This window comes from Manacus candei, unplaced genomic scaffold (assembly GCF_025592945.1).
Source record: "Manacus candei isolate 608988 ecotype Guabito, Panama unplaced genomic scaffold, ASM2559294v1 h1tg000018l, whole genome shotgun sequence".
Taxonomy (NCBI): Eukaryota; Metazoa; Chordata; class Aves; order Passeriformes; family Pipridae; genus Manacus; species Manacus candei.
The window spans coordinates 4,329,445-4,339,472 of record NW_026138066.1 but is presented as its reverse complement, the minus strand read 5'-3'; the positions used below and the strand labels follow the sequence as shown (position 1 = coordinate 4,339,472).

At 45.3% G+C, this 10,028-nt stretch overlaps 1 long non-coding RNA gene across 1 annotated transcript; it reads right to left on the bottom strand.

The window, feature by feature from the left end:
• Window positions 1-5,110: 5,110 nt before the first annotated feature.
• LOC127469708 (uncharacterized) lies at window positions 5,111-9,108 on the bottom strand. The gene is made up of 3 exons (XR_007904040.1): window positions 9,034-9,108; window positions 5,993-6,062; window positions 5,111-5,519 (listed from the first exon to the last, which is right to left on the bottom strand). It is a non-coding gene; the product is annotated as an uncharacterized LOC127469708 (long non-coding RNA).
• Window positions 9,109-10,028: the final 920 nt, after the last annotated feature.

Below are 10,028 nucleotides of genomic sequence, written 5' to 3'. Positions count from 1 at the left end.
AGCAGATACAAAAAAAATACCTGGCAAAGGCCTTTCCCACTTTAATGAAGATGACATTGGATTGCCTTTTTTTGAAAGACAAAGCTGGTACTCTTTGAAATCTACACAGATTAAAAAAGATCTTGCTGTTTTTCAGATTATTCCTTATGTCTGGTGTTATTGATATGTGTCCGGTCTAATTTTAGACTATAGCAACCTGCTTATAAACAGAGCTACGGATAAAACAGCAGCAAAGATGACACATATGGTGGACAAAGACAATCCCGTGGGAAGTTTTCCAGTAATGGAAAATAAACATAGGGTCTTTTTTCCTCAAGGATAGAATAAGCCTAACCGGGTTTAATACCTATGGATTAGAATGTGCTTCTTGGTGATATACATGAATACAATAACCAGGGAAAGGAAAGTTTATATGCTTACCCTGCAAAAGGAGCTGGCATTCCCATTGAGCTGCACCATCCATTTGCCCTCCTCTGTTCCCCCAGCACAGTTATTTGGAGCCCTACACAAAATGCTAGATTACAGCATCTCAAAGCAAACTCTGTGGACCAGAGTTCAGATGTGTCTCTGCCGCAGACCTCTTCACAAGTGACTGCCCACCTGCCAGAGAGCAGCTGCCTGCACAATCACAGAATTGCTATTTGAGACCCAGCAGCCAAGACACCTACATCAAAAAGACACTCACATGGGGAGTGGAGCCCTCGTAGAGGGGGTAGAGCCCCCTAAGAGGCTGGGTATGAAGTGAGCCGTAACTGGCAGCACGTTATTTTTTTGTCCAGAGAGAGCAAACTAGTTTTGTACAAACTGCTCTCTAGCCTGGGAGGTTGTGACAGGCAATTGCCAATATCAGAGGCTTTGCAGGAAGGCAGCGGTGTTCTGCAGCGTCAGCTTGCCCACAGGAGCACTGCTTCCCAGCTCTCCATCTGGAAGTGCTGGTGCCCAACCAGGAGAGTAAAGAAAAGTAACCAGACAGGTCACATAGGCTGTGGCCATGGCCCTGGAAAAGCACTGGTACCCTGCCAACAATTGTTTTCATCCCTGTTGTTAGACCTGTCAAGCCAGGTATGACAGGAGGTAACAGCATGTGTCCAGTGAATAAAGGTGTGGATAGATGCTCCCGTTTGGGAGCAATGCTGCATGTCAACAAGATGATGATTTAAGCAAGAGATGGTACCCCCCTAATGTCAAGGAACAATGAGGTCAGGGGAGAGCTCAGCTTCCACTGAGCAGATTGGTAGGTCTTTGGGATATTTTCACCTTGCATCTGGATACAGAGAAAGAGTAGAAGGGAGTGAACTTCCTACCAATAGGTAAAGGTAGGAGAAAGTGTCAAGTTGATAAGATTTGTCAGGTTTTCTGTAGCTGTTTGTCTGTGTATGGAGGGTTAGCCCAATAAGTCTTTATGTGTGTGTGGCTGAGAACCAGCTCTATTTACTCATCTAGAGAAGAGGCTGCTCTTTCTGTGTGTCTGCAGCAACTTCTCCCTTTAGGGTGTGTGGTTTCCACAAGGCAGGTTGCAATAGAAAACCTATGACATGAAAAGTCTCATCATGAAATCGAAAGTCTAAAGCATGCTGCAGGTTTGACATACTAAGGTTGAAGTGCCTCAAATCCCCAAATCATAATCCATGGTGTCCCTTGACCTAAGCACCACTCATTTCACAGGTTTTTCTGAATGCCTGCAGTCTGCTAATAGGAGATGGTCAGGTCAAAGCCATGAGAATTTAAGCTGTGAGAATCTGGGTTAGCATTTTCACAGTCAATGAGAGGGTGAAGCTTTCCCACACGTGCCATGCCTTTGCTAAAGTTCCTCCCAAATAAGCAGCTTGCAGCTACCGTAAGTCTACTTGTTTTGCCATGCTCCACACATTTGCAGACATTACTACTGTCTGTGAATAGTAGCCCTTGGCTAACAAGATGAGTATCCACAGTGACATTAGATAAGACAAACATTAAGCATTCGCAAGACCAGAGCAAACCCAGATCAAAGGAGGAATGGACAATAATAAATGGGACATGGAGTGTGGAGTTAGAAGTGGGGGAGGCATGGTCAGGCTTGGCTGGAAGCGTCTAGAACAGATTGTTTCTGGAGAGTGGAGGTGCCAGAAGAAATAGGCCATGGCCTCTCTGCACTTTCTGCAGATGCGAGAATCTGTGCTTAGGAAAGATCCGTAGCTGACTTCTCATGCTCTCTGGAATGCTTTCAACAGGAATTTAGCTACATGCTATTTGGATATGCTTTTCTGGCTAATTATCTGCAAATACACATTGCATGGTAAGCACCTCTCAGCCTAAATAGCATGTCTTTCTACCTAAAGATACTTCCTCTCTCTAATGCCTGCTATTTATTCTGTGCATTATCTTGCTGGCTGGTTGCAGGACAAATGGAAGTGATGTGGTCCATGATGTTAACTACTTCTATGCCTGTCCTGCAATGGAGAAGGTGCAGTTGAGCCTGAGCTAATGTGTGGGTTTAAAGAAATAGAAACCAGCAAGTTTCATACTGCTTTGTAGTGGTGTAACTGATGTGTTTGTGTGTGTATTGTGGGGCTATCCACAGGATACAATAATTTGCAGAGGCATAGGTTACATCTCAGAGCCATATGATAAACTGCATTTGTCACACCTGACCAGGCAGGGTTTCAAATGTGAGCATTCATCCACTGGAGAGGAAAGGGTGGTAGTTCCCTTATTTATAGCTTCACTCAGTTTTGAGGAAACAGATATAGGAAGTCCCACCTTTATGGATTTGATCATTTCTCTAATGTGTCTTGTCATGTTCCTGTCCCTCCAAGGACTGCTAGATGTCCAGTACTTGGGGCAGCTGACTGTACAAACTCAGTGGTACAAGAAAAGTGTGGATTACAGTCAACACTGAAGAGATATAACTCTTCCTGTGCAGAGTTTAGTTTTTGACTTGTGTTGTTGTTTTCTCGCTGGGTTTTTTTTTGATGTCAGGGATGATCTCTGTCCTAAGTACTTTGGTAAACTGTATGAAAAAAAAAAACTACTGAAACATCTACATCTGATTTTTCCAAAATCTCTCAGGATTGCCAGACTGACTGATCTTTTGAAAGTGCATGATAGGTATTGAATTGAAAATGCTCTGGATTTATAGTATTTTTGCAGGAATTGTTTGTCACAAAGCTTTAATGGGCAAGAACTGCAGTAGTTCCTTCCAGGACTTTAGCATTATGAGTGAGATCTGTGTCAGAATGCATTCCCCACATCCCACTTATCACAGCTGGGAAGACCCAAAAGTTCCCTTGTTCCTTAACAGGAATAAAAAAATTAATATGGGCATGAGACAAGGAGACCATTTCTATCATAATTTTGTAGTGATTGGAATTTACTTTTGTCCTCCCATGTGGAAAGGACCATACACTTTGTTTTTATCTTAGGAAGGGAGATAAGATTCTCCTGTGTAGTGAGTGGACTGTCATCTCACACTGTCTGACAATGACGTTATGGTCTCTGCAGAAGATTCTCCCAGACTTGTTCAATGGCAATTGATTTGTAACCGGTGAAGGGGTTTGAACTAGCTCTTAGTGGGTCAGGAAGCCCAGAGGTGCCTTGCCTTCCCAGGTGGTGTTGAATGGGCTGAATGTGATCCTTAGGCTGAGGTTCTGAGCACATAGAGGAGGGAGCATGAGCTGGCTGGTACTCCAGAGACCTGAACCTGGGAAAATTTAACTTTTTTCTGAGCTCTGGTGTAAAAGAAGGTGTGGTGAGATGAGAGCCACCTGAAATTAAGTGGTCTTCCTCTGGTTTTATAAAAGCAGGGGAACTGCAGTCCCTATCTCATTTTCTCTTTAGGCTCTATCTCAATCTCTTCCTTTTTTCCATTGGAAACAGCCCAGCTGAAGGCATTTGCTTCTAATGTGCAAATGGTACCTCTGCCCTGGCAGACCCATCTGAGCTGTCACTTTCCACAAGAACCTCTCCCATTCCACATCAAAGGAGTAGTGGTTGTTGGTATTCTCCACCTGCGCATGAAGATCTCTCTCTTCCATTCTGGCAACCAAAGAGGTTTTCTTTATTGCTTTCTCCTGCTCCTGCTTCTCTACCTTCTGTGACTGTTGTACCATGCAGTACACAGTCCCAATTGCTTCACCAACAGGTTTTACCATGTTAGTGGAGCAGCAACTATCCTAAAAGCACCAAGAACTGGCATAGGCTGACAGCGTCTTACTGTTCTCCTTTCATTCGGTGCTGACAAAGCGAATTAGCTGCTTGACCATCCTGCATCCTGGACTGCAATTTTGTTATTGGCTGTAGAAACCAACCTTGGTGAAGAGGCCAAGGCAAGGGTGGGGCCCTTTGCGCTGTGGTTGAGGCTTGACAATGGGACTTATTTCTATTTATCTGCTGCTCCTTGAGCTATTTGCATGTTGGTGTCCTGAGAAAGTTGTAGGATCTCCTTCTCCAGCCAGAGGTAAGGCTTGGAAGGGGCATGAAGACTTCATACTTGCTTCTCACTCTTTGCAATATCTTGCATTTTTTGAATTTCAGGATGCATTTACTTAAGTAATGTAGTGTCACAAGCTCTACAGATATGCAGGGAGAGTGCTAGCCTAGGAAGGTAGATGGCAGAGACTGCAAGAGACTCGCCATATTAACAAACCAAACAGGCAGATCTCTTTTGCAACTTAATGGAAAGAAAAGCCCAGGGAAGGCTTGCTAGTGATGTAGGGAAGGGTTAGTGGGAGCAGGAAAAGCACCAAGCTCAGTGCATAGTGAGGAGGTAGGAGGAATGAAAAAGGGAAATGTAGCTGAGATGGAAAGACGGGCTGGACATTGACAAGGTCAGGGCAGGACAGAAAGGGCTGAACGTCATGGGTGATGCAGCCAGTAAGGATAACAACTTCAAGCTCCAGGTTCCTGAGCCAAGTGCTGGCAGGAGGCTGGGAAGTCCTCTCCTTCCTGTTGCTGTTGCATGGCAGAGGGAGGGGACAATCTCTAGGTTTGCTTTTCCATTCCCTGATGGAGGGGGAAATGACTCCTGTGACTGCAGAGCACTGGTTCCCTTCTAAAAGAGGAAACATCCACTTGTGTCACACTATGGGCCAGCTTCTGAGTTTATTTGCAGCAGGACAGAACTGGAACGACTTGCATCGACTTCATAGCAGTCTTTCTGATTTTGAATCAGGGATTGAAGCAGTGACATCATGTTGAGAAGCTGGTGGTAAAGAGAGGATTTGTGGGGGGGAAGACCTCTTACTTCAGCACAAAGACTGAACATTTAACTAAGCTATCTCTCTCCTTCCTTGCTCCCTGCTTCTTACCAGTTCTCCACTGGACTTTTGAGAAGGAACATAAGTTATACTTTGCTTCCCCTTGTACACACCCACTCCCTGTCTGTACCTTATGCATTCATAAGCACAAAAATTTTCTTGACTCCATTCCTTCTCCTTTTGTAATGTACAGTCACCCCTTGCATGGCTCCCTCATGCTTGAGGCAGGATATGGGCAGGAAATAATAGCATGAGATTCAAACTGGAAAAATGCAAGCCTATTATCTGGGGGAAAATAAACTCAAAGTTAGCTATTCAGAGAGTGTGAGCCTTTGGAACTTGCAAGAGAAATAAAGCTGGAAGGAACTTAATAGAGACAGCAGACGGAGAGCTGGAGAAGAGCTTGCACCGTGGTACAGCACCTAGCAGACCATGTCATTTAGAGGTCTTCAGATGCTGATGTCCCTCTCACATCTACAAATCTCAGAGCCATGTTTCACCCTCAGAGATGCCATATCAGAGGTAATGACAGTGAAAACTAAAGCTTTTCATTGCTGAGAGGATTTCCCTTAAATGCTATGGCAAGGGATCACTCTAGTGTAGTCACAACAGTGTTGTGGGACTGAGGAATTGCCTGGATGGTCTGTGATACCTTCATACCAGTTAAAGTCAGAGGCATCACGCCACTGTGCAGCTCCATGCTGGGAATATGCGGGAAGACATGAGCTAGCAAGAGAGGGGATAAAGGGAGCACTCACCACATTGCCAGGCTCTGAGGGTGATTAGATAGGGTGATTACATAGATGGGCTTTTTGATTTCAAGTGTACCTATAAAGGATGATGCTTTGTGAGTGTGAACAAAACGTCAGCAGAACGTCTCAATATCACAAAATGATTGCTTGAATTTGATAGGTATGTCTGAGCACTTCCATCCCTCTAAGATATATGACAAAAAGTGAGAATTAACGAATTGAAGCAAGGACCATGACAGATTGGTAAAGAGAGCTTACAAGTGAAGAATAAGGACTCTTGGAGGTGAATTGAAGAAATGTGGATTTGGAACCTTGGACTGAAGCTTAAGAGTTGCCCCAAAACTGTAGGTACTGCCTTGCTGAGAACAAATGCTGCATCTCTTGTGATATGCAAGAGAATGAGTCTACTTTAAAATAATTGCCCAAATTGGACTAGAGGATGAAAGTGAGCAAAATGAGGCAGAGGTTGAATAACCTGCAACAATAGCTTTGTAGTGGCCAGGTTCAGTACGAATGATGAGTTTACTGGGTCAAGTGAAACACAGAAGAGCAAGGGGCACCATCATCTTCATCATCCTGAGATTAGCTCAGTTGGTTATATGCACCACCAGGGCCACGGGGTTGATCCCTGTACAGGCCATTTACTTAAGAGTTGGACTCAGTGATCCTTGTGGGCCCCTTCCAACTCAGAATATTCTGTGATTCTATGACTTCCAGAAGAACAGGGCAAAAGCCTTCTAAGTGCAGGGTCTGATCCTCTTCACAGTGCTGCTCAGTGTGTGTGTTGGGGTGAGCAATGTGCAGGCAGGTGTTTGGCCCACTCCAATGTCCTATTTCTATTATTGTAGCTAAAGAGGCAGTGAATCACATGTTAGGAAATCCTATGTGGTACTTGAGTTACATCTCTTACAGATGGTTATGCTCCTTAAACTGGTGATGTTTTCTACAGATGATGGCGAAAGAGGCCCTTCTGACTTGTGAACCACATGCAGAACAGCTATTCCCACCAGATCACCACAGCTCCAGCTGGCTGGCCATGGAGTCCTTTTCTCTATAAGAAAAGTGGTCAGGGCAGAGGGAAGGAAGATAGTGTCTTTTAAACTCTCCAAATGTCACAGCAAGGATGGGCTTACTGTGAGTCAGAAGTAGTAGTGTGTCAGGGCAAACCAGCTTTGATCAGTAAATGAATGCTTATGAGCTGCACTGCTGCTTGTGGAGATTCCTTGTGCTGCCTCCTATCCACTTGTTTCAATCCAGGGCTGTTACCTTCATGACTTAATGCAGAGGTGATATGCATGCCATGGGGCAGGGAGTGGGCATGGTGGAGCTCTGAAAGTTAGCAGAGATCTCTGCATGTCACAGCCACCAAAACAAGTGATTGCAGAGTGAAAGCAGGATGGAAACAGCAATGACAAATGGAAGCTGCAAAGTCTTTGGTAGCTGATGTGCATCTTCATCTCTCACAGGGGTTTTACTGTTGTCTCTGCTGTCCCTTTTTGGGGAGCAAGATATGTGGCTGCATGGGAGACATGAATTCCCAGCCTTTCTCTTTGCTGGAAACTGATCCCGCCCAATACTCATACAAGTGGCAACTAACTGTTCTCCATCCCACTTTGTCCCAGCAGCAGCTGATGCTGCTCACCAACATGGGGCACTGGGTATGCACTGTCCCTCCCAAAACGCCTGGACAGAGTTGCCAAACTGAGAGGCTCTGAGTCACTGGAGATTTGTGGGGGGTTCTCCTCTCAGGAGAGCAATCTCTGAAGGCAGGCTGTTGCTGCATACCATGAGCTACTTGTAGAGCTGAGTTCTTAATACAAGAAAGGCCAGCTTGTCACTGTAATTTAAAAATCCTTTTGCCATCTAGGGAAATGTCAGCAGGCAGAAACAAGCAATGGGAGGGCTTGACCCAAACACAAAGAAGCTGCTGTTTTCTGCCTGTCCTCGCTGTCAGCAGTGTTAGGTTGCTCAGCGCTACTCGAGAAAGCAGCTCTGGAAATTCTCTTCCTTCCATGAAAGCTGAAGACATGTGAAGTGAAATGCCTCTGCCTGAATAAACACCTGCCAGACTGTCATGGGAAGAGCTGCAATGTTGAAGTACAGCAGGGTGAGGACTGGCATAAGGCCCAAAACTGGGAGTCAAGGAGAATCCTCTGGCAAAGCTGACACCTTGTTTTTGATGGCTTGTTTTCCACCTGCAGGTGTAATCGATACTCAGGTGCTGGAGTGACTAAACTTGCCCGCTGTTGCTGCTGCCATTGCAGCTGCACCAAGCAGTGTGGCGGAATAGAGGGAGGGGATGGGTGTGAAACAAATTCCTGTCTCGAGAACCACAGAGGCATTTTCATGCCTGGGATACTTTCCTATTTGTTTTCCCCCAAGGTGGCCCCTCTCGCCTTGGAGACAGTGTGGCACCTGAAACCATGGGGCACATGACCATGCAGTTATTGACAGCTCCAGTTCAGGAGCAGAAGGCCTATTTTGCAGTTCATAATCTAGGCTGGGGTATTCTGAGGGGCAGAATATGGAGGAGCTGGGGTGAATCCAAATAGGATAGCAGGGTGACATCCTCGTTCAGAGAGGCTGTGGTTTGGCAGAGGAGAGTGGAGGGTGTGCTGTGCCCACACGTGTCCCACTGGTGTGTTTCTGATCCATCCTACTCTTTGTAGATGGCTCAAGGAGGATCCTTCTGTGTACAGACTTGTTCACAGCTGATGGAAACTTGCCCAAGGCATCCTGGCTTGCCATCACTGGCCCCATAGATGAAGAGAAGGGACACATCAGGAATGTTTCAACTCAGTGGAGGTGAGGAGTTGCAGTGGGATGGTGCAGATCTGCACCCTATCCTCCACTGCTGTGGATACCCCAATCTTTCCTGTGCAGTAACTCTGTTTTCCCTATGCAGCCTTCAAATCCCCTGGAACTCGAAACCATAGAAACCAGCAAGCATCTGTGTTCAGTTTCTTGCATTCCTGTATTCACCGTATTTAAGGTCCAGGTCATTAAAGCAACTAAGTCTAGTTATCACAAAGACTGTCCTCACATACCTGTTGTCTGAGCACACTGCTTCTATAAGGGCTGGTGCCAGGCAGTCCTTTGCACTGGACCAGTCTCAAAGGCGAGCTCTGGCTGTGGAGAGCTCTGTAAATGGGATCATAAGTAAGAAAACAAGCGTCAACCTGAGCACTTCAAATGGTCAGTCTCGACAAAGAGCTCATCAGAAGGACCTCACAAGGCTCTGTGCTAGCACTAGTGCTGTTCAACACACTTGTTACAGTCTGGAGAGGAACACTAACAGCAAGTTAACAGTTTACTTGTGTCCCATAATTATTCCAGAGAGGCAGTATAAGGCTGACTGCAAAGGGTTGCAGAAAATCTCCTGACTCTGAGTGGCTGGACACTCCCTGGCAGATGAAATTCAGTGGCGGCAAATGCAAGGCAATTCCACTAGGAAGAAAACAGTCTAGCTGTACAGATATACTGAATGGCTCTAAGTCAACTGCTGCTAGCAGAGAAAGAGATTCTTGATACATTGAGGATAGGCTGCTGAAAACACTCTCTCAAGGCTCTGTTGAGGTCAAAAAGCCAAAGAGAAATGTTAGGAATGAGTACAGAAGAAACAAAGAACATGATTATGCTTCTGTGTACTTCATGGTCTGCTGAAAGTTTGAAAGTTGTGCTTCTGGTTACTACTTTGAAGAGCATAAAGACACATTAGTAAGAGAAGAAAGGACATCAGCAATGATCAGAAGTAGGAGATAGTTTCTGGGGAAACATAGATTGCTAATCTTGAAGAAGAGATTCCTGAAAGGGAATCACAAATGGTATGGAGAATGTCAACAGAGAAATAACATTCATGCAGTTCCATATCACAAAAACTAATGGCACCTGATAAACTGGTTAGGCAACAGGTTTAAAATAAACAAGCTTTTCCACGTAGGCATCTAGGAATAATGGAACTCTGCCACAGAGTGTTGGTGGAAAACAATCCATGAAGGGTTTGGGCACATCTCTACAGCATATTTCCTTTGGAGACTGTTGG